At 28.3% G+C, this 26,975-nt stretch overlaps 1 protein-coding gene across 6 annotated transcripts in view; it reads right to left on the bottom strand.

Annotated features, from left to right (window-relative positions):
• LOC132928852 (ADAMTS-like protein 1) overlaps positions 1-5,358 on the bottom strand; it is a 177,266-nt gene extending 171,908 nt beyond the window's left edge. For all 6 annotated transcript variants that reach the window (XR_009662066.1, XM_060993798.1, XM_060993769.1 and 3 more), the window contains exon 1: positions 4,998-5,358. The gene's annotated coding sequence lies outside the window, so the exon portion shown is untranslated. The remainder of the gene's footprint in view (positions 1-4,997) is intronic.
• Between the last annotated feature and the right edge of the window lie 21,617 nt (positions 5,359-26,975).

The raw sequence follows: 26,975 nt of genomic DNA, 5'->3' as shown, positions 1-26,975 counted from the left end.
TATTATAGTAAAATTGTAAAATAAAACTACTTTAATAACAATATCATGAAATGTACTTAGTGATATAGGCTGATTGACAGTCTCCGCTCAGAATTTTTTTCGAATACTATGTTGATAAATTGATAAACTATCATTGAATTCAAATATAACACATCCATTATAGCGACCCAGTTGACACCTACTATACAGCTGAATGGCACACACTTTCCCATATTTTTAATTACGAATGTATATATAATAGCTATAGTATATAGAATAAAGATTTTACATTTAGTTATTCTATTATATTTTATAAAAATTAACATTATATTTAAGACATTAATTGTATTAAAAAAAATTTATCAATACTCATTTAATAAAATAGTAAAACCACCTCTAATGGACACTTCCCAACAACGGACGTTTTTTTGAGAACAGCGACATTTTTGCTACTTTTCAATTTGAAAACCTCCAAATAGCGGATATTATTTTAATCTTTGAAAATAATGAAAAAATGACTATACCAAAACGTATTCACATTTGTATGTATTCTCGTAACAATGTAATTATACTATAACAAACTCGTTATGGGATGATGAGATTACGACAAATTCGGGTATCGGTGAAACGGTTATGAGTGTTAAGACAAAAATATATCAGTTAGTAACAGTTTTAGACGTTTCTTAAACTTTTTCTGCTGTAATGTTAAGAACAAAGTCATTTTATTTCATCCATAGAAGTAAGGAACAGTACTGTTGTCACTTCTACTATAACATTGGTGCATGATATTACTAATGATATTCCACAGAGACGGTGCAATTATAAACAGACAAAGCTCGCCGATATTTTCTCGAAAAAAATTTGTATAAATATTATTATTATACATACATAATATATTATATTATTTAATTGAACCTGAAAATGTATTTTTATTTTACAAATGTATGCTTAATGAATTTCTAAAATGTACTGCCTCTGAATAACGGACAAAATTTCGGTGACCAAGAGTGTCTGCTATTAAGGGGTTTTACTGTATCAAATAATTCTGAAACTAGCCAATAAAGATTTATACATCCGCAAATAACACTCTTGGTCATTGTTTATTTCCGGTCGGAGATATAAACCAATAGTTTAGTTCATAAATCATTTTCCAACTGGCAAAACTTTTATGTGGTAATTGGTTTCTCCAATATACCATTTACTAGTTATTACTTAATATGCTATGTGTTAAAGCAAAAACTTAAATTATGATTTCACAATCATTTAAATGTGTAAAATCTGTATTGGATTTTTTTTATCGATAAACTAATTCAATTTACGTATTTCATACATTTTAACTTTATTCAAAGCAAAAAATCATTGCCTAATAATTAAGTATACTAAGAAATAACTTCTTCATGTATTAAAATATATAATATTTCCTATTTTTCTGCCCATTATCGATATACTGCAAATTTAAAAACCATATTTTTTATTCTGATAAGAGTGAAACAAGACAAGAGTTTAATACCTAAGTTAAATTATTTCGGTATCTAATTGCACGACAGTTGTCTAACTCCAAGCCTGTATTAACCATATATTGGGCCCTGAAACACCTGATATATATTTTAATAATTACACGGAAATTCCGCGAACTAAATATCTATATTTAACTACATCTTTCACAACTTCTATTTTTCATTAATTTACAAGCTGTAATAAATTGTTATCGAATGTAAATTTATTAGGAATTTATCATATTTAGTAATTTTATGAACCAACATTTATTTTTTATTTTTTAAATATTTTTGTATTAGGTAATATATACATTATATTTTGTTGGAAATGAGCTCCGGATCCGGGCCCCTTCTCCCCCTGATCCAGGATTACATAAATCATCATCACTTCGTTTTTGGAACCGCCTGCAGTTATATAACCATGAATTATACTCAGGTTACGGCAATACGACAATGACTGTGTAAGTAATCATCACACAAATCATAGATGAAAAATTACTGAAATTCGCTATTAGTTCCATCATAAATTAATCCACCTTAACCTTTTTTAGCATACAGTACAGACGCTTTTTCCGAAAATAGAACTGTTGCAGCCTTTCTTCATTTACATTACTACTGTGTTGCAGATTATTATTGCAGTCGATGGTCTCGAATCATCCATCCGCTGTTACTTTTTTAACAAGACATCACTCTCCATCTATATCAAATGATATTCTACAAACGAGACTAGTGGTAAAAGTTTTCATTGAGGGTGCAATAATTTGTATTCTATACAGTTATCCGAGTAGCAAATGATAATAATCCCAACGTATTCCGCAGACATGGGCCGACGAACGAAATGATTATCGGGGAGTTTCTCAGAAAATGATATCGCTGGGATATTCGCTACGATGAAACCGTATTTCGTCTATTTATTACTTAATAAATACAAATGGATGCTCTCGAGTGTTTTTTATAGCTCGCATACTGAATATTTCTTAAAAGAACACAGTAAATGATTTTTTAAGGCTCAAATCATACTTCCGTTGTGTTTTATTCACATTTTAGACGATTTCCGTGTATTTGAAATAACTTACATTCGTTTTAAATAATTTAAGTAAGTATATAAATTAAAAAAAAAAACATAACATTTTTAATTATTTAATAGTTCATAATGTAATCATAAAAAGGTATTTCTAAAAAAAACCTATATTAATGTCCTAATTTAATTAATAAGATATCCAACTCTCTGGGTAGAATCATTAAAATTAAAAAAGAAGCCACGGGCATTTAAAGTTTTCATAAATCTCTATACAACGATGTTGAATCGTACATTAAAATATTTAAACTATAATAAGAATAAATATTCATGAAGCTAGTGTGGTTGGATTAAAAATAAAAGTACATAAAGAAAAAAAAAATTGTGACAAAAAATACTTCATAATGATGACAATAACTATATTAAAATGTTCCACCATCTGTATAACTGAAGTAGTATAGTTTATAACAATTTATTTAATTATCTTTTTATTAATATTTACCATAGCTTCAAAGAAGTCGAAAATAAAACGCGAAATATTTCCAACCACATAAAATTAGGTGTTACCATCTATGCTGCGTTCACGTGGGCTCTCGCTTCGATTATAATCGCGTTAATAAGTTATAACAATATACTAGTAATTATTATTGGACGCTATAGTGTTTTCTTTAAAGCACCGTAAAAATATAACTGTACCCTGTACATAACATTACAAATAACTAAATATTACAATTTTATTCGACTAATGTTTATTTTATTTTATTTATTCGTACATTTTTATAATAATATAATATTGTCAAATAAATGAAAACACAACAAATAATATTACAATAAATGAGTAGTTTGTAAAAAATTATTTTATTTAAGGACGTGACTTTATCGTCTTTCATAAAGTCTATAGTTATTTGAATGTATTATGTAGAAAAACTCGAGTATCACTTAAAATAATTCACTTTGTTATTGTAGATATTGAGAAATTTCAAATAAATTCAAAAACTTTTTAAAAGAATAAAAATTTTCATCGTTATAATATTTGTAAAAATGTTTACTTAACGTATAGTAAAAAAAAAAGAAACTACACATAAAATAATAATATAATAATGATAATAATAAATAAATAAATTATAACAACTATTATTATACATTATTTTTGATTATGCAATATACATTTTTAATTAAAAAAATAAAATTAATCATATTTTGTTTATTGTTATAAACAGATTTTTCCGTATCAATCTTTTAATTAAAAATAATACATCTAAAAATCACGATTTATTTTTTTAAGGTCTAGTTGAAAAAATAAAAATGTTTGGATATTATTTTTTTTTTTTGTAAATATTTAAATACATTAATGTCTAAATGTTTATAATTGATACTACTGTAATTTAAAATCTTTATTGTGATTTCGAATTAAAATGTACATGCATATTTTACCAGTGTAGTTATTATATTTTTTTTATTAAACACTGTAGGTTTATTTAAGTTCAACTTTTTGATTGCACGCGTAATGCAATTCTACAATAAACAACAACAAAAGTATTTTTTTAGGAATTATAGACAAACTGGAAAACATTTTTCACGTCGAAAGAGAAAAAAGTTTTTTTAGATAAAAAAATATATTAGTGTTTTAGAATAGAAAAACCATCAATTGAAACAGGAAAAAAATTTATGGGCTAACTTGAATCGTCTTAAACAACAAATACGATTTAAATGAATTCGATATTTATCGGTTTTGTTTATGTTAGTGTGTATAAAATGTATACATATAGAACTCCGTTACGTCGTTGTCCGGAAAAAAGTCAACAAATAATCGCGGTCGCGTAGGTAACTTTTGATTATAGGTAATAGGGTCGGAACGACTGGGATGGCAATGTTTCTCGATAATAGGCTATCTGCACGGAAACAATAAAGACCGAAAAGTACGAGTTTTGTAGATGTTAATATAACAACGATATATTTTGTATGCACGAGCCCCGTGTAAAGGAGTTGGGAGTCAGTCGTGAATCAAGTCCGTGAACAATTGTTACGACGACACATCGTGTGCTGTTAGTTGTACTAGACATATTCATAAAAAATCACGCTGAACACTCCAACTTTTCAATCGTGATCATGATGTAATTGTTTAGTACCATTTTATTCTTGAAATTTTGTCACACACGAAAATACACGATGCTCATACGTTATGCTAGTTGATTGAAAGAAACTTGACTAAAAAAATGTTGATTTTCAAAACTCCTTAGACATAAATGAAAATAACGATAATTAACACGACTATCATAAATGATAATTAATTTGTGTACTATGAAGACTTTAAAAGCTGATTGTTTCCAGAACGTTTGTTCCTAAAATAAGCTTAACATGTCTGTCCCACTTAATATCAAAAATGTATAACGATATGTCTATCTGATGAACATATATTGTTGTGTATCGTTATGAATACATCGTACCTACCTATTATATATAGGTATATTATATTATGACGGTAGCAGTAATACGGTACTTACATATCAAAGAACAAACTTAGACGTTCCGATGACTTGGCAGAAGGCCGGCGATGATTTGGCGGGCGCTTCGCGGAGTCCACGTGGTGGGCACGTTAACTTCTCCCGGTGACGGTCGGCCGCGGGAACGGTAAGTACACACGAATAAAATTACGAAAAATCGTGAAAACGAAGAAACCGTGTCACGAGCGGTGTTTTATCGTCGTCGGCCGCGGTATCGTCGTATATACCGTAATGTTGTTATCGTGTTATTGTAAATATAATATAATATCGTTATCGCCGTACGTGCTCGTCGGGAAAACGCGCGGTACTGCGTGCGGTGTGCGTCGTCGGTGGCGCCGGTGTCGGATATGTGTGTCGCTCTGCCGGCCGGCCGGTCGGTCGTGTCCGCTCTCCGTCGCGGGGGGCGCAGTGTGTCGTGGTAGTTTAACGGGAAAGGCGGCGGTGGAGGTGCGCGCGCGCCCGCGCGAAGGGGAAACTCGCACGCGCTCGGAGCCAACGCGGGTGCACACCCCCGTCCCCGATGGTCGGTCGGTCCCGACGACTGCGGCGCGGCGGGGTGGATGTCGTACACCACACGTCGACGACGTCTCTCGGCCGTCCGTAGAGAGTTTGAAAAACGCACCCTCCCCGACGACCTGCGCCCGCCCCAACCCCGCCGCCGGTTCGACCGAGTGCGGTTTTCCCGGAACGGAGACGATCAAACCACTACGCACCCCTCTTAATCCGCAGCCACCCTGTCCCCGGTTTTCCCGGAAAATAGACAGGGGTGGCGGTCACCACGACGGATTACCCTTTTCCCGCGACAATAATAATATATATTATCGTCGAGTGAATATTATGATGACCACGCGTACTGTAAATAACATACTATTATATAACTGTACGATATTTACAAGTAAATATACTCGTTTATTAACACCACGTGTTCGGCCGGTAATTATACATAATAGATAAGTTAGGTACTCTTAACCTAAATGGTCGAGGTTATTTTTTACATACGTCCCACGCAAACCGTACACAATAATTTAAGCTCTATTGACAATGATAAGTGCTTCCACATTTACCGTGAAACATATAATAACTAATAAGCAACCTTTCTTAGATATAATATCGTTTTTTTTTTCGATTAAATTACTATATTAGATAACACCAAACGCATTTCGTTCACGATAATTATTTTGGATAAAACATGAACGCTAATAAAATTTAAAAAAATATTAACAAAATAATCTGGTAAATCGAAAATATACATGGCAAAGTCCATATTATTTGAATTTCTACTGTAATAATTATCTAGCATGACGATAGAAAAAAACAATTGGATTGGGTAGATAAGTTAATTGGTAGATATTATACTAAATTATAAATTATATTTGAAAAAGTATCAAGAGCAATTAATGAACACTTCCCCTTCACTCGAGCCGACTATTTGTTGAATCCTATTTTATTTGGGTATGTATTACTATAAGTATAATCAGACTCTTATTGTATTAATTGTTTTCGGATTGAAAGAATGTTTGCTTTTTCAATAATAATAATAATAAAAAAAATGTTTATACCTTTTTAAAATATAAAATATACATAATATTATGTAATAACTATGTGTGTATAACATTATTGTATAATAATTCTCACAGTTAACTGATCTAAAGAATACCCCAGAGACGCGCATGTTTGAAATTTAAGCGTCCCAGGGCTATTTCCCGATTCCGATACTGTTTTCAATTTTTGACAAACAATATTTTTTTTCTGATTTTACACATATTATATCATAATCCAATAAGGCAGACGGATTTAAGTCAACAATTAAATACGTCTAATACCGTAGTAGATTACTGTACAACATGACCATTATTTTATATTTATATTTTATATATTTTACTCTTTTTACAATAGCATAGTAATTATATACTAGTATTATAATTATTGGATTATTATATTTTTATACGAGCATTTAAGTGACTACGCTTGTTAATATTTCATGTTTAATTATCATAATATTATAATTTTTGGGTTATCTAAGTATAATGATATTGATATGCTAGTAACTAAAACTTTTTTTTCGGGAAACTATAATGAATGACACGTTTTATTCATACAAACGTAAAAATTAAAATTTATTCTAAAACTTTTAAGTTTTATTTAAAACGGTTGACTCACCACTTTCAAGGATTTTTGCAATTAGAAGTACCACCCTACAACTTGGTCAAACTTTTGTTAACATTTTTCTTTTTGGTTAAATTAAAAATGATCTAAACATTTAAAAACTACGGTTGATATCAAGTATTACGAGAAACTACATTAGAATAATTTTATATGTACTTATTTTACCATCAAATGAGATTCAATATTTAATTATTTTTACACGTCAACGTTATCAAATTAAATTATTAAACTTGAATAAATAATTAGGATCTGAGATATTCGAAGGTAAGTGTTAGATATAATATAAACTGCTTACTACCCATTATATTTTGATGTTATACTTTAATAATTATTCTAATATTTTATTCCATTTCTATATGAGATAGTTTTCAAAAAAAAAATTAAAAAGTATATTTCACACAAAATACTGACAGATACTTTTAAAATAAAACAGAATCGATTTTGATTTTTAAATTGTTTAATACGATTAGATTTTTAGATCTATTGAAACGAATAAAAAAATAAAATGTTAAATACTATTTAGACAAACTGTTACCTATATTAAATCAATCATAAAGAGTTAAAAAAATGTTAATTTATTATTTTTTTCTTTTATTTTTAATAAAAATATTACAATATCAGTTTGAGTAATAGTTATAGTAATAGTTATTTAAATATTCTTTAAGTTGGACAGAAATCATTAATTATTTATAATATTGTCTAAAAAATCAGTAATCTATCAGTTTAATGTCTAATTCAATTATTATTATTCAAGTTATAATTAATTTAATACATTTTCTTGTTATTTATTTTAGACATTTAAGTTATTGGGTATACAATATTATTATTTTATTTTATAATATTTATCATTTATTTATAAATTAATTTAAACCATTTTCGTTTTGTTAATATCTTAAGTCAATCGAAAGACAAATGTTGCATATTTTGCAAATACATTTTCTTTTGTTATTTTATGTCTATTAACTTTGAAATTATATTCACTTTACGCGTGGAATATTAAATTAAATTTATGACAATACTAATTATTCAATAAATTCTTATTTTTTATAAATTTAATAATCACTAGAACATAGATTAAACCGAAAATTGTAATAATCAATTACGAATGATACAAAGTTATACAATACCTAATTAAAAAGTCAGAAATGCAAACAATTTATAAAAAATATCTTTTGTTGATACCTACTTGAAACTTTTAAGGCATATTAATAATATTATTTTAAACGCACAATACAAATTTAAAATACAATAGATTTAGAGAAAATTAATTCAACTTATTGCATTAATAATTTAAAAATAAATAGCTTTATATCAATATAAATATATCATGAAATATACTTAGTAATATAGAGTAACAATGCTACGTCATATCATATTATACGTATTATAAATCAATCAATAAAATTAATTAATTATATTACACGTTGGTTCACTGACGAAAGTATTCACCTCAATGCCTAGTACTTCAGTGAAGTTTGGAACCGATATCAAGATGTCGTCTGTCAAGATAAAGCAAGCTGATAGCTCGACTAACAGGAATGTATCATCTAATGATTGTGTTGTTCACTGAAAAGACATTACGGTTCGGTGCTAAATATAGCCGATATGACATCTGAATCCGGGATTAAGACGTCGTGCTCCTAAATAGATCGGACCAACTAAAAACGATTGCCTGAACTCAACGAGGCAACTATAATGATTTGGTTGGCCCGTTAGGAAAACTTCGTACTTCAATGGCAAATATCACGTGGAAAACGCCTGGAGAGACGAGATTAAGGTTGTGGAAGTATGGTTGGTTTTGACCAAACCAAATACAAAATGACATTCAATACTGATACCTCTGGTCACACTTCCCAATAATACAGTGATAGCGTGTAGAATCAATATCAAGACACTGTAATCTCGATGGTTTAAGCGATGTCACAATATCTGATCACTGGGCTGTCCATTGACGAGCGATTAACCTATGAAGCTGAATTTTATAGCACGATGATTTGAAGCGACGTCCGTAACGAGTAATCGTAAACGCCGATCATTATAGAACCGGACTTAGACATTTTTGTCAGATGCATGTTTTATTACAAATATTCCAAGTGCTGTCTGTTATAATATACCCGAAGTGTAAAGTTTATTATATACCTTCCGGCGACCATACAATGATACAATCAACGACGATAACATAAAAAAGGATAAAATGTTGGTAATAATTTCAAATTATTGTTTAAAACAGTATATAGTTTAGTATTATATTATTATGATATAATATATTTTATATAATATCTAAATAAAATAAAAATTGTATTGATAATCACAAATAGATGTTTATGTTGGTCATTTAATTGATTTTTGTTTGATAAATTATTAATATAATTTATTAATAAAACGCTATTGTAAAATAAATTTATGTTTGGTGAAAATTGCGAATACGTAGTATGTATACCTACTTTTATTTATTTATTTATTTATTTTTTTTTGTTAATAGCAAAATTTTTTCTACGTACATTGAACAACTACACTTTAGTACAAATACCTCGTAATTTATCAGAGATAATATATGGGTTAAATTTAAATTCAATGATCAATTGTTACTTACGAAAAACGATTCCTAGTTATGTACCTAGTTTGTCAATCTAGGTATTTTATAATAAAATATTTATATTTCTATCAGTAATTTATTATCCTATTAGTTAATTACCTACCTGGTAAAGTAGTTGATATGGTAACACGATTTTTCGATTTTTTTATTTTTTTTTTGTATTTTGTCAAAAATATAGAATTTATTACATTGTTTGTAATTAATTATAATACTATATATTTATATCATTAAAAATTATGTTTAACTTTTCTAAAAAATATTTTTTATTAATAAATACGCAATAATAATTATAGTCAATATATTTTTTTTTTTTTTGTTACATTTATATTATTCAGACAATTGTAATCTATTTTTATCTACAATTGCTTAAATAAGGAACCTAATATGATCAAGAAAACTTACCTATGCTTTTTTGAACAATCCATTTTTACATACCTACCTAATTGTTATTATCGATTTAAATACTCATGAAGCACAATTTTAGTATTTAAGAAACCATTTTGCTCAATAAAATATTATATAAATAGTCAATGCATACTCTATATTATATTTTAAAATAAGGGGTTAGGTTTAACCAAAATCTAATACCTGAAATTTGTAATAGAAAATGGAATAATATTAAATTACTATACCGGACATAAACGTAAAGGTCGATTTTGACAATATATACATATATTATGCTACAATATATTTAAACTATGCAACTATTTAATTGCATTTATAAAATACAACATATTTTGTATTTTCTTTATGTTTAAATATTAATGTAATTAATAAACTCACAAAATGTAGACTATTAATAATATTGAGATTGATGAAAAATGAATCATTTTATCCAATTAGTCTAATTTAATTTAAACTTTCTTTCATAACTTTAATCTCCATATGAACTATAATTTAACATAATTTTTGTCTTGTTTTGTTTAATATAAAGCATAACTTATGATAGTAAGCGTAAAAGGAATTATTATGAAAGAATCGAAATTAATCACATAACAAAAATAATATCAAGTTTTCAGCATGGTAAAGTGAATAATCAATAAGTGTATAATATAATAATGTCATATATTTATATGTTAAGAATGTTTATATGTAATTTAATTGATAAAAATTACAATTTTTAAATATCCAAAATCCTATGTTAAAATTTCAACCCCTTTAAAGATAGACATAGAACATCCTTATAACAATACAGATGATACGATGGTATACATTTTTTCTTCAATACTCGTTATTCAAAAAATGATTTTTCAAACATTTTTAACGTTAAAATAAAAAAGGTAAATTTGTAATCAGACTGATCAGAATCTGAAATAAAAAGATCACATTTTTGAAAACAAAATACCTTAGCGGCTTAGCTTATTGTTGTATTATAAATTTAATTGATTTCAATCAAGTACTTATATTTCATCGGTTTAGAAATGTCCTAAGACATGTCATGGTATACATTTGTTTTTATTCTAAAAAAACAATTAAATATAAGATACTGAGTTTTGAATTTTTTTTTCTATGGACATAGTTTATATGGTATCTAAAAATGATCTATTTATATAATCTCTTTTTTTAATGACAAGAGTTACTTTTAAAAATTCTACTGTGTAATGTGTTGTTATACATTAACATTTAACAAAAATAAGTCAACAAAACAAATACAGGTTTTAAGGAAAAAATATAATGATGTCTAATTAAAAAAATAATATCAAACTACTTTTTTCTTTAGTAGGATGCTTGCATCATAAGTAAAAACATATTTTATTTAAAGAGTAGTTTCGCAGGATTGTAAAAATTTATTTAATGCCAGTTTGAATACTCTTGATTAAATCAGTATGTCATTTTTTATTAAACTTATCGTACAATAGAAAGGACGTATAATTAAATAACTTAATAAAAATAATTCTATGCATTTCTCATCGGAATGTATGTTATTTTATAATTTTACCACTTAAATACTTAATGATTGCCTTATGAATGTATAAGTATGCATTCATTATTTTAAGTTGATAACATTTCACATTTGTTTTAAGAAAATATAATATGCCTATTTCATAAAACATAACTTTAAAATTAAATACGTTCCCAGTGAGTACAAACGATAAGTGGATATTATATCTATTTATATTAATATGAATACGTTTTATAATATATAAAAATGTTATTGTTGTATAAATTATAGGATTATTCATTAGGCATGCTCGCCCGAATTTTATTCATTTACTTATGTATTTGTGATTTTCAAAACTTTCAAGTATACTCGAGGACCATATTTTCAAAATTTGATACAGTTTTTTATAACATATAGGGAATGTTCAGTGCCGATAATTGGCGAATTTATTTTTTTAAACCAAGCAGAATCTTATTTTTTGGAAAATGTTAAGTAGATGACTCTCAAATTCATATCAATGTATTAAATATGAATTTGAACGACTAATTTTCTAGTTATAATATTGTGTGAAGAATGATAATAAGTAAAAAGAAAAATTGGAGTGATCGTGTTTAGTGAATGACCTATGTACCTACATTAATATATCAATATATTAATGATATAAATGCTCTTATACATTTCCTATCGCACTAGATGCAAAATAAACTATCCACAAAAACTATAAAATTTAAATGTTAGTTAAAGCAATTCTGACTAAAATCGATGATCGTGAATAATATATATTATGAATGTATTTAGACTCATTACTCATTTATAACATTTCTATTTATACGATAAATTTTAAATATTATAATATTTATGCCGGATTTTATGAATTATTACTAAATATTTGATGAATCGATAGTGAGGAAATGGTCCTTAAACCATGATTTAGTGACCCATGATTGGTTCATTAAATTTTATTGAACCATTAGATTAATTAATTTTTCACGCAATCGGCGTTCATATTTAAACTATAATATTATACTCGTTTTAACAAATGTGATGATAAAAGTAGCATACAAATGATTTTTAGGAACTTACGTATCGACTAAAATTAGGAACTAGGTTAATGGAAACTTATATGTATAAATAACGATAGTTTGAAAATAAAACACTGTATTTTAATACTTACGTTTTTACATAATTTATAAAATACAATAAACGGTACCTAAATGCATTTTCCGATTTGGTGAAACATTTTCACGTCCCGCGATATTATGCAATTTCTCCGATGTCATAAACTATGTTTTCTAAAAACTCGTTCGGTTTTGCCTTTTCATAAAAATTAAAACCGTTAAGTGTTTTAGAAGTGTCTGAGGAAAAAAAAATAAATAACAATAAATAAATAACTCCTATTGTGCGCAGTGCTGGGCTTATCTCTCCTCCTCCTCCCCGCACGTTCGCTCGCTACTAGCACGAGCCCCCCCCCCCAACACCGTCGAACACCCTTAATAAATTGTTTACGAGCTGGTGGCCATTGTAATAATTTTTTTCGCTGTCGTCTCGGGAGGTTTAATTATGTGGCGGACTCTATGTTTATATGCGCCGCCGTCCCGCCGCCACTGCCGCAACGAAACAGTTCGCCAGCGGCGGCTGCGACGAAGAGCACGCAGGGCGACGGTACAGATTACACGGGAATCGATCTCGACGGCATAAAACTGCGACAAGAAGGCACCGACCACAATTACAACCCTCCGTGTCGTGTCCAAATAACCAGTGCAGGCGGCGAGGGGCTGAGGCGCTGGAGTCAGGTTTTTCTATTGTAACTATTATATTATTATTTACACACGTCCTATTGTCTATATTATTATTATTATTACTATTTTTATTATGTCTACTATTACTGTTATTATTATTATTATTATTATTATTATTATTATACATACGCCGTTGTTCGTATACCGTTTCTCTGAAAACCTTGTTATTTTATTTTACTCGGTTTCGTACACAAACGTATAAAATCATTACGCTATAACGTCTACAACACGTCTCGAGTTTTAATAATAATTTTTTTTTATTTATCAATGATTAGTTAGTTTGCACGATCAGCACGAATCAGCCTGTTTTAAATAACAACTATGCATACGGCTACGTATAAAATAGTTAATTGGATATATATTTGTGTAGACCTTACACCATATAAACAGATGTGGTGTAATATTATAAGCAAAAATATTATTTTATCATAAAACCGGTTTCGAGTGGAGCCATTTTTTCACATAACAACCACGAAAATCGTGCAAATAAAATTACATTTAAAATAATGACTTAAAAAATAAAATACTTTTGATATCACAAATTTCTTTTTAAAATGTAAAATATGAGACTGAAACGATGATAGATAAATAAAACAATATATTTCAAATAATTTTGCTTCATCTTATTTATTATTTATTTTAGTAAAACTAAATGTATCAGTAAAGAAAAATGAATAGAACCAAACGAATTCTGTGTTACGGCGACTAGTGTAGGCAATATTGACACATGTAGGTGCATTTTTTAAAGAGCTGTTGAAATTATTTTATTTTATTCATAATTTTATTATAGTTGGTTTTTTTAATAAATAATACAATAGTTATAATTACAATTATTGTAACAAATCCATACAAAAACTCAAGAAACATAATTTATTGTAATTCAACTATATAATATAAATATGTAATTAAAGTATATTATAATATACTACTTTGAACTTTCTACAACATTTATAGGAAGTATAAAATAAATTTTAAGTGATAAGTTCATTGACTATGAAAATACTTAGGTACGTTTTATTAAACTTAATCTTTAAAACGTATCCGTGTTTTTAAAACAATACAATTATAAGTACCTATATATTATATAATATAATAATATGAAAATTATTATGATATTGTTACTACATCCCAATATAAGTACCTTCTATTTAGATTATAGTTTATAATATTATTAAAAGTCTAAGTTAGAACACATTAAAAATAAACCGGAAAAAATATCATGCTTTATTTATTAATCTATTATTAAAGTATTATTGTTCTGATGAAATTCATCCAACACCATCTGCTTCTTTATTCAGTCGTTAACATTTCTGTCAACATTTTCAATGACAAGGTAAAGTATTGCTTCCGATTTTTATAAAGCAGATGTATTTTTGTGTACAAATATAAATTTATATTATATATATAGAATAAATATATATATATATTATATACATCATTTTAACATTGTGAATTCATTCAAGAGTCAAGTTATGCATATTTTATAAACAGAGAATTGACAGCTCTCTCAGGAAAATATTTTTACGAATCACTTCTATCCGATAAAAAATAAAGCGATGTCACATCATACTACTTTTCAAATGCTTTGTGTGTACAATAGTGTACATGATGTACGTATGAACACACGAATAAACAATATAAATCGTATAAAATATAAACAAGTGATGGAAAAAAATTGCAAAAATATTATTACTAAAATTATTATTAAAAAAAATATACATAATATACAAAATTATCGATAAAAATATAAAGATGTTTTATAAAATTGTGGATTCAGAGTTTAAAGGTTTTAACTTTATTATGTTTAATATCATACTGCATCTTCTTTTGTAAAACTGAATTTTGTTTCCCAAAAAATGTAAATTTATTTCAGAGCTAAAATATTCTAATTAAATGAAAAATATATATTCACAATCTAAGGGAGAGATTAAATAGATCAGATGATCTAGAACTTATTATTGTTTAACTGAAATTTTTTCTTTGAAAAATCAACAAACCCAACTTACAAGAATTTATAAATGCATAAATAGGGTTTTTAAATTTAACAATCATTCATCGAAAAAAAAGGTATGTGTTTGAAATATAGCTTGGTTTTGAGCCCACAAAATCATAAGCTGAAAAATGTTCACATGAATATGACATAGTTTTAACCAAGGTAGATCAATTTTAATTTATAATAGGTTTGTACCTTTTTTTTTTTTTTATTAAAATCCGTCTTTATAAATGTGTAATGTGTTTATATATTATATGTGGTAAAATAAATGTATTTCTATATTATATCTAAGTTTAAAATCAGTTCTTTTTTATTTATTTAGAACTACAAGGCATGACCGTTTAATAATTAAATCGAAATAACTACAACAGTCATAAATAAATCTGTAAATGTTGTAGACTATTTTATGGTTTAATAAAGTGAACATAATATTCTGTATTGTATAATATCCATTGAGTATCATAGAGTTGTTTCAAAAACATAAATCAAAAATAATATTTTATCTTTTATTCTAAACACTTTACTATTTCAGTTTTATTATGCTTCACTGTAACACAGTTAGAACACAATTTACAAGCCCAACATACGTATACATTATAGTGAGCATAAAATAATTAAAGTAAGTACAGTTATCTACAATATAATGTATTTAACTATTAAAAATTAAATTATTGATCATTTTAATATTATTTTAAAGTACCAATTGTAAAAAAAATCAAATACTTGGTCTTTGAGTTTCAATATTAAATTCCATCCGAATAATTTGTATTAAATTGATAATATATAAATTTTATAATATTTTATACGTGTTTTTTTTTATATTATGACACAAATATAATATGTTTTTAAAGCTAGTCAGTATCTTGACAATTTTTTGTAAGATCGTGCGTTTAGGCTAAATAATTTATTATTTATTGTAAGCTTACCATGTATACCTACAAAATAATTTATCGATTTTTTAAAGAAGAAAAACAAATATTCTTCAAAGTTGTAGGTACATATACTACAGGTAAGCACTGTTCAGATTCTTATTACCATAATATATTATACACCTGCTATACCGTGTCAGCCGTTTACGATAAATTAACACCATGTGACGCGTCGAAATGTAATAAGGTTTAACGAACACGCTTAAAGTTTGCCGCCGAAATGCTTATAATTCCAAGCTATATGCAGACGTGTGAACTTGGACACGGACTGACACGGTGTGCATTATCCACCGGCAGATCAAACCGATGCTACTTTGCAGATTTTTGAACTCGAGGAATATACAGCTTTGTTCAATTTATATTATTGCAGCTTAGTCGTAAACGAAGAAGAAAATAGTATTTGATAAAATGTAAAAACATAAAATGAAAATATAAAAGATATAACCATAATATTTCAGTTATTTCGAATAATAAATCATTCGTTCCTAGTATTGCCTCTTCCCCTAAACCCGGTTTATCTATCCCCGCCGAAGATTAGAAATGGTTTGGAAACGGACCTGTGCTGTAAAACACTAAATCGTTCGTCTCGCGAAATAATCGTGAACATTGTAAAACCACAGCAAACCTGCGATTGTTTATTACTGTTATTGTTATTGTTATTACAGTATCATCTACGCGGCTCACGTCACTCGGGCTCCCCCCCCTCCATTCTCCTCTTCCCGCGAACAGACGGATCGGACAACCGGAGACACTGACGCGGAGCTGTCGGGCCATGTTAGCCGTGTTCGGTGTTTTGTCGGGATACCGTATCGCAGTCGTTGTATACTGCACGTGGCAGTTGTATATATTTTATATTGTACAGTCGTATAGTCTCGTGTACGACGACAATGGCGTACCGGAAGACGGAAGTGAGACGCGAGTCCGAAAAGAAAATAATACTCATCACCACCGCTCGCGCGACGCGGCACATAAAAAGGCGAGCCGCGAAAGATATCGTCCTTCGCGCGGGGGGACGACGACGTTGCGGTTTCCGCGCGGGCCCGGTCAGACGCGTCGTCGGCCGGTGTCGGCGGGTAGCGGGGGCGGTGGTGGGCTAGCGTCGGCGGAGAGGGTCGCTGCAATGGGCTTTCGTCGGACGTTTGGCACAGATACAAACGCAGAGGCGCCAGTTCGTCCTCAGAACGGTTAGTGGTTACACATTATATATGTATATACATTATATAGCTGCGCGCTAGATGATGCCGCCGTGCCATATATATATATATATATTCAAGTGTGTGTGTGTGTGTGTGTGTGTGTGTGCTCACGAATACTACACCGGGGTGGGCATAGGGTGTAGTTTCCATCTCGTCCAACACTCCGAAAGCGATCGGGGGGGAGGGGAAATAAAAGAGAGAGGGTGAGTGTGAGAGCGAGTGAGTGAGAGGGGGTGAGAGAAGAGAAGACGAGAAACCTCCAGGCGGCACGCCCTCTCTACAGCAGTGTGTTATACGACGACTTACCCCTCTCCCATGTGCGACGGCAAACGAATGTACGATTTATATATAATATATATATATGTGTGTGTGTGTGTGTATATATTATATCGTGTACCATATACGTACACACTATTATTGTTACATGTATATTTTAATACCATTTTCTACGTTTGCCTCGACGTCTGTCCGAGTGGTTTTGGTTTGTGTGTCGTTTCGTTCGCACAGCGCAATAATCTCTACGGCTAACCTTCGCCCACCGCACATTGTGGCGTGTACGAATATCATGTGGGCACTGAGGTGACCGACGCGTATTATAATATGATTGAAATAATGCTGTCACGGATCCGTTTGCCACGCACCAACGGCCGTGCAAAACACAGCACTGTCCGATCGCGAACAACCGTCACTCGAATAACAACGCGTATAGTGCAGTTTACCTAAAATAGGTGTCGTGGGACTTGCTATTTACCATTTTACTGCCGCGTTATACAGTGGCGCCGAACGGCCGAACCCCATGATCCGAGGTCAACGGTTTTAACTCGTCCGTCTAGTTATAATTAGTAAATACATGAAGATGTTATATATAATATATAAAACAAATTTAGGCGGTGGGCGAATATTTAAAAATGTTTATAGTTTCGCAACATGATTTTAAATGAACCTCAGCACTATACTGTCGAATTAGATAATAATTATAAGCACGCGTGTCTTGTATATATATGTATGAATGCACAAATGGAATCTTTATTATATGTTTACTTATCAACGTAGACACGTCAAATTTGGCTAGGTACTGGATGCATTTAAATTCGGCCCAGGATGTATGAAAACCGGCCCAATAGAGATCGATTCGATAGTTTAAATTTAATCACCCAGATAATTTATTGTCATTCCATTCGCATGCAGATACGTGAATAGTTATTATGTCTATTCGACAGCTCATTATTTAGTCGAGAAAATTATGTGGCTAGTTGTTATTGATAATTTTTATCATTATAACATTACTCTACAGTAAATCCCTACGGTTCTACGCCTCTATACAGTGAAAATACATAGACAATTAAGATTAAATACATTGCATTTATTTATGCGTGTTAAAAATAAATGTACGTTCTGATTTGAGAATAACAATGGACGTAATGAATGGTTTCTACTAAGGATTGTTCAACCAGACATGGTGGAGATGTTAGGTTGATCAATAGGTGTGATATCAAATTAACATATAATGTCGTAAATAAACATTAATTATAAAACAAGTAACGCGAAAGATATTTTTCTAGTAAAATAACAACAGTATTAATCTTGTACACGATGTGAGCAGAATTGGAAATGGTATTTAGTTGTAGGTGATATTCACGAGTTGGTAAACGATAGTATGTCTGAATCCTAGTCGGGATAATTTATGAGAACTATTATAATGATACGTCTATTATTATATAAAAAATTACATTATAATATAAACATTTTTTTTTTCATTTCAATTTTGAAACAAATCAGACAAAACATTATCTTATATTGATTATTAAAAAAAAAGAGCAGAATATCTACTCTACTTCTACTATTTTTAACATGTTGTAACTTTGTAATTTTATAATAAATTAATATGAATAAAAGAGAAAATGTATAAAATTAATTGGCGCTGGATGTCAAACCAACTATCTCTAAACAAACTTCTCATTTACATAGCCTTTATCGAACAAATTTAAACTTGGATCTCAACATAGATCAAGAGAACTTTTTTGTACATTTTCTTATGAAATCATTTTCACTACTAAATAAAAACAATCTAAAAATTAGTTTTGAGTAAATTTAAATGTTTAGTTCTATCTCTAACCATTTATTTATAGAGCGACCAAAAACTTAAACACGCCAATTATTGAAATCGTGCTCTGTATATTGTATTGCGTTTGTAAATTAACACTTCGTAGTTCCCTTGTTTTTAATGCTATAATGCCTAATATTTCAATAAAGACGAAATGGTTCATTTTAATAAAGTCGTTTATATTATAATTAAAAAAAAAAAATTATAAATACCAACTTGTATTATTTGTTATGTAATATTCATTATGATTCAACAATCTTTATTTTTTTTTTGTTTAGCTAGAAAATGTATTTATTTTTTTCATGCTCGTCAGAAATATTATTGCATATTATTCTAATTCTTGTAATACTTGTACATACAAATCATACAATTTAATAAGCAATTTATAACAATTCTAAACAAGTATAATTTCGTATATTCAGTAATATTTATTTATATTGTAACACAAATTACGTTAAAAGTTATACAATGGACATACTCTTTTATCTTTAATTATAATACAATTTCAGACTCGTATAATAACTTTTAATGTTTAAAAAACAAAATAATTTTAACTTTGTGATCTAATAATTACATGGCTTTAAATCTTTAAATCGCTTCAGTTATAATGACTATTACATCTTTTAAAGCGACAGCAGTACTCCTTGTTTTTTGAAAATGTTCTTGTCGTTTAGTTTGAACGTGGAGTTTAATATTTTTCTCGTTGTCAATGATAATATTAACGAATTTTTGTCAAATGTAATTACGACATACACATTTTATGCTGTGGATAGTGTTAATAATTATACAAAAACTAAAACTTAAGAGCTTAAACATATATCAAGAAATTAAAATATTTTCATTTATAGATATAAAGAATTATAACTAAAAAACAAGCTTTCTAAAAATTAAATTTAAAACATTTTCCTTAATATTATAATACGTATAAAATATACATACATAAATACGTATTATACACGTAGCATATACTTGAACTATGATGTACAAAAAGTAAAGCATCACTGATATATTTTATAATCTCTTTAAACACACGTAGAGTGTACATATGTGTAGACAAGTCTCGTTGATACTTTAACTGAATTCATAATTTGGTTTTTGATGAAAATAATTACTATGAAGGTAAAAATGAAGAACCGTTTTATGTCGGTCCATTGAGTCTCTGGTATTATTTTAAAATTTAAACTGAGTATATTTTAAATGAGCCGTTTTATTATACTTTCTTAATAAGAATTGTTTTAATAACTCTAAAAGTAAAAAAAAATTGAAAACATTCCGCCGTTAAAAATACAGTCTTGTTTTGTATGAACATTACTTTTAAATGGTATATTTTTCATCTAATACTAACAGTGATACGCTTTCCTTAAAAGTAATAAAATTTAAGTTTTGTTAAATATAAGATAGGCGGCCACAATATAATTTCTCAGAAAGTATTAATTTGCTACTGTTCTCGTGTTTTCTAGGAACTGTACAGATTCAACTCTGTTCAAATACATCTTTTAATCATTTATTCTGGTACCATATTATGAAATAAGTTATTTTTAAATTAAACTGTATATAATTGTAGAATGTCTATTTCTTATTTTAAACTGGGGTTTATTATGTATGCATTTTACCTTTAAAGTTTATTAGAAAAACACTTCACATCCAAATACAGTACTTATAACAAAAAAAAAAAAAAATAAAAAAAAACTTGCATCAACTGAAAAAAAATAATTTGGAAAACGATTCAAATCAAGAAATAATAATAATTATGAAAAGTAAAAACATGATAACCTCTCTAAACACAAAAAAAAACTGTTACATATTATAATATGGATTAATCGGAAAGCTGAATAGAAGAAACTCACTCTCTCCTAGCATATTAATTCATACATAAAATCTGTTAAGTATCATCAAGTATATAAGTTATCATCGAACACCATGCTTAACTAATCTATCATATATTTAAAAAAATAATAAGTATTAAACACATCTTAAAATGTTCCAAGTTAACTACTGAAAACTCCAGAAAAATGTACCAAGCAAACCTAAAAGCAATAGATATAGTAAATCATTATAAATTATTTTAAGTCAACGAAACTGTATTGGTTTTTGAATTCTAAAAATATGCTTTATCATATTATAATTTATATTCATAACAATTTAAGTTGAAATGTTAAAATGTTAAATATATCGTAACGAATACTAATTATAACTACTTACATAATAGTATTATGTGTGATTTGTACCTAGGTTGTATTTTATATTAACTTGAAATAACATATTAAGTACACGAACTCATGAATATTTTAAATGACTATAAAGTATAAGTATCGACATTATAAGACTACTTTATATTTATTACCTTTTCTGAGCACAAACTTGCATTTTATTGACGACATTTTTTAAACATTATATTAGAAAAATCTTCATAATATAACAATAATTTATTTTTTTAATTTAAATACAATTTACAACACAAAGCACCAACTAATTGACACTGCTAAATAATATGAATTTTGATAATAAGTGTTATATATACTGTATAGAATTTATTCTTTATGGTCAATTGTATATTTTTTCTCAAAAACTGTATACATATTAAATGTGTTTTCATTTCGGACGAAGAAAATAAAAATGTAAACACTTTTCATAGTGCATAGCATTTTCGAGGTAGTGTATAAAATATATATATATATGACTTTAAACTTCGTCACGTCAGTCACATCAAACGCCCCATGTAAAAAAGGAGGAATTTTCACTTGAAAACACAATAATGGGTCGTGGCGAAAGAATGAAATGGAAAGTTGAAGGGTAATAATAATAATAATAGTATTTTTTTTTCTTAAAAATATATATTATTATAAGCTAAAAAATACAAACACAAACCGCACGATACTGGTAAGCGTACATTTATTTAAATGAAAGCTATTTGTATAAAATTATATTCAACCGAGATGAAAATATCATCGAACCTAAACAGGAGTTACCCAATCATCTTGCCCGTCCTGTACACTATACAGACGGAATTTCATATTATAATAATATAATACTGTGCAAACATTTAACGGTGTGTGTAATAAACATCATTCCGTCCGATTTTCCCTAACACCATAGTTTTAATTCGCGTACCTACTCCCAAAGCTCTATTGTGATAAAATGACGGTGTTATGTAATTCTCGGCGTTGTCGTCGACCGCAAACCTGCAAAATTATATCACTTACCTATATAGATCACAAAATGATCATTATTAGGAAGGTGTGTTGTTATAGTTTTGCGGATCGTGGTAGTCCGTGTTGCCGGCCATTAAATTATAATAAGCTCATCGAGATTAACGTTGGTCCGTCGTTTGACACTTCCCGGTCAGTAAAATAATATCGAATAACGATTTTGCGAAACGTGTGACAACACATTTACAGCAGATAAGTGCTGTGTGTATATTACATTTTAGAATTAAAATGTTGAAAGTTATTATCAACAAATTGTTAATAGTTTTGATGTACGTAAGAAGGTAGTCGATTTTAAATAATAATCAAACAAAATTGTTTAATAACTTTAAAAGTACTATCCACATCGTTTAAAAATATAAGCAATAATACGTATAGATAAAACCTATAGATAGTCAAGATTCAAAATACTGTTTGGTTGGATAGTTTATTAAAACTGATAACTAACGAAATTACGAGAACGGAAAAAATAAATATAATAATTCATGCAAATGAGGAATTAAAAATATTTGGATTGTATTATATTAAATTTATAAATTACATTTTTTTTATTCACATTTATGAGTTTTTATTGAATAAAACAGATAGAATCTGGTTTTAAATTTACAATAGAACGTGTTTATTAAACATATTTAAATTTCCATTTTCTAGATAGCTATTATAACTAGCCCTTGTACTATTAGCAAAAAGTATATTATTCAGTATAGTAAACCATTATTTACTTGAATTAATTTAATTTATTACTAATTCAATTGAGATAAGAATGGAATGGTATCAAAATAATAACAAACATTAGTTAATATTATAATAGTAGAGATAACTTTTAAATACACCCAAATATGATGTTGGCATAGTGCCAGTTGTTTGTTTGATTAAACGATTTTAGGAGCATATAGTTGCGTACGTCATATTCAAGAATATTTTAGTGTATGAACTCACGAGCTCTGTTTATTAAACATTTACACTGCCCCCGCCCGTTCAGATAAACTGTCGAATAATATTATAATATGTATAATATAAATGGAACATAAACGTCTTAGGAGGACGCTACTCACACATGTATTGTTTGGGTCTAACACGCGCGTAATACAACTTTTTTCAAATTTATATACCTAACCATTTTTTAAATAACTATGCTTAGGCGAAGCTTAAATTCTACTGTACAAATTTGATAATGCATACATTTTCTTTAGTATTAACTTTAAACAATTTTAAAATCTTATTTTTTTTTTTTTTGAGTAAGTCCCTCATAATATATATCGATTTTAAAAACGTGGGGCGTAACAGAGACGACACATGCTGCCATTTTGGTGTAGCGCTCTCTTAATAATAGTCTAATGATAATGATAATTATAATATGTTTCGGCGTGTTAATAATAATACGTCTAGGGCGGCGCACAATGCCGTCGACGACAGAGGCGCGGTTTTATGACGGAAGATCGGTCGGGAAAACGGTCGGGAAATCGGCGAATTTCTCATTACTCATCGTTACACGTCGACCCGCGTCTTTATTATACGTACCCCCGATCGTTTATTATTGTGATCCACGCCGCCGCCGGTTGGACTCATTATGTAATATTATAATATTATTATTATTATTATGTGTCTACATCAGCGCCTTCCGCCACTATACACCTATCACTTTTCAAACACGCATAATGTATGATTGTATATATCGCATGGTAATAATATTATATATACATATATAATATGTAGGTGGTATATGATAATATTTTAATATAATGTTTTATTGTGTAGATGTGCAGTACAAGTAAATGTGTGTGTGTGTGTGTAGTACATCGCTATACATTATGAGCCGTATGGGATATCATATTATTATCATTATATTATTGTTCACACCGTTCATCGTGTGTTGTTATTTACTGTGTAAACATCACAACCGTTAAGCCAACCTGCAGTGTTTGACGTTGATGTGCACGGCGTACAGTACAGCAGGCATTGTTTGGTGCGTATTGAAAAAAACAACAAACATATAAAAACAAAAAGAACAGTAAAAAAAAAAAAAAGTTGTTTCCACCGAAATAATGATTTTTCTTTCTGAAAATAACAAGTCTTTAAAATACGACTACGCGACAAAAAAAAGAACACTAGGTGCCTGTACATAATAATATATACCTACACATAAATAAAACTGAAATTAAATTTTCGAATGTCATGGCATCGCGGGATTCTAAGTACAACAAAAATCATATCCGTAATCGGAAAAATGAGTTCAAAGGAACATAATATAATAATATAATGTTCATAAGATTTTTTTCTTTTTTCAGGGAAACTCTTGACACAAAATTGCTATTTTATGAAAAGTACATAGATATTGAAAGGAGGAAACTATGTTCAATTTTGGTGTGAACCGAAATTTTGTTCGTTGTTATCAATCAATTTTGAACGGGCCATTATATGTATTGGTTATACAGTGAATTGTGTTTTTTTGTATATATGTAATATAATATGTATAATGCATATTATATACGATTTATAGAAGAAAAAATACTTTAATTTTCAACTTAAATATTGTTAAATAGCTTGATAAGGAAACAAATGCAGAGTTAAAACTTTTAGGAGGTCAAAATTAAAAATTCCCACTTTCCCTGTAAGTTTAATAAATAATAGAAAAAAAGAATTGTTATCCAAAAATTATAATTTTTAATCAAATCGATTATTTATTTTGTTGTAATTCAAAAATGAATAACCGAAAATATTTGAAATATTTACTAATTGTTTATATCATTATTTTCTGCGTACATGATATTTATTTTTAAGATATTTTGACTTTTTTGATGTATTTTTGAGTATTTAATATTTTTTTTTAATTTTGTTCTATAAATAAACAATTTTTTGCTTTGTTAAAACACTTAAGAATTTAAATATCTTAAAAATGTTTAAACACGATTCTTTATTATACATATTTGAAGTTAACATTTGGATAAAATTAAATATTTAAACAAAGAATAACGATTTTAGTTATTTTGTTGTAATTCATAAATATTTTTCGCAGAGACTTGAAAGGTTTACGTAGAATATTATACTTTATTATATACAAAATTACATTTTCAAAACATTTAGATTAAGTTTAAGCTTTTGTCTATTTAAATCACAAACTTATTCATATTTTACGTCGTTTTGAAGTAAGACGGTATTGACTTAAAAGTTAACAACAATAATTATATAAATACACACTATTACAATAATTAAATATTATATAAATAATGAATGTAATTTTTTTGGCAAAAATTAAATCAACCTACCGTAATACTAATAATAAAATAAATTACTAATAGCAATACTATAAAATATGGGTAATTAATAATATAGACTGATAGGCCTATCTTTGAGCAGAATGATTTATCATTGAATTCAAATTAAACACATACATTACAGTGACTTACCCAATGACAAGGCACATTCGACACTTGCAGCTGTATAGTGTTAGGTACCTACAGCGTAGCTATTACCTACTATCCCACTTTTCTTATTTTGAAAACATTTTAGAATCTAATCATTAATCCGTGTACTTTTATTCGATGTAGGTAATACAATTTTTATCTAATACATAGATGTATTAAGTAGATATTGGTGTATATGATATGTACCATGTTCCCAAATTAAAAAAAAAAATTAAGCAGCAAATTAATACTAACTTCAAGATGTTAGCTAGTATATATATTTTTATTTTTAATTAATTTAAGAGTATACTCGTACATGTATATTTGTTTAATATCGTTTAAGAAAAGACCAGATAGAATTTATATTAGTAGGTAAGTGATGTGAACAATGAATATTGAACGTTGTTCTCATTACTATATAGTATGTATACCTAAGTACTTGTAATAATATTGTTCGCAAGATGAATTTATTACAAAAATAATAGATTTAATTTTATCTACAAATACGTACCTCCAATTTTGAATCAGTAACTATAAGTAATGAGCAATGTTTATCTACAAGAAACAGTATTTAAAAGAGAGAGAAATATTACAACGCGTATAACATTATATTATTACAAAATAAAACATATAAGTGCAGCGATAATAATTATCGTTAAAATACGAAATTCGTTACTTAATTTATGTAAAAAATAAATATTTA

This window comes from Rhopalosiphum padi, chromosome 1, assembly GCF_020882245.1.
Source record: "Rhopalosiphum padi isolate XX-2018 chromosome 1, ASM2088224v1, whole genome shotgun sequence".
NCBI lineage: Eukaryota > Metazoa > Arthropoda > Insecta > Hemiptera > Aphididae > Rhopalosiphum > Rhopalosiphum padi.
The sequence above is the reverse complement of the archived record's forward strand: the minus strand, read 5'-3'. Positions and strand labels throughout refer to the sequence as shown.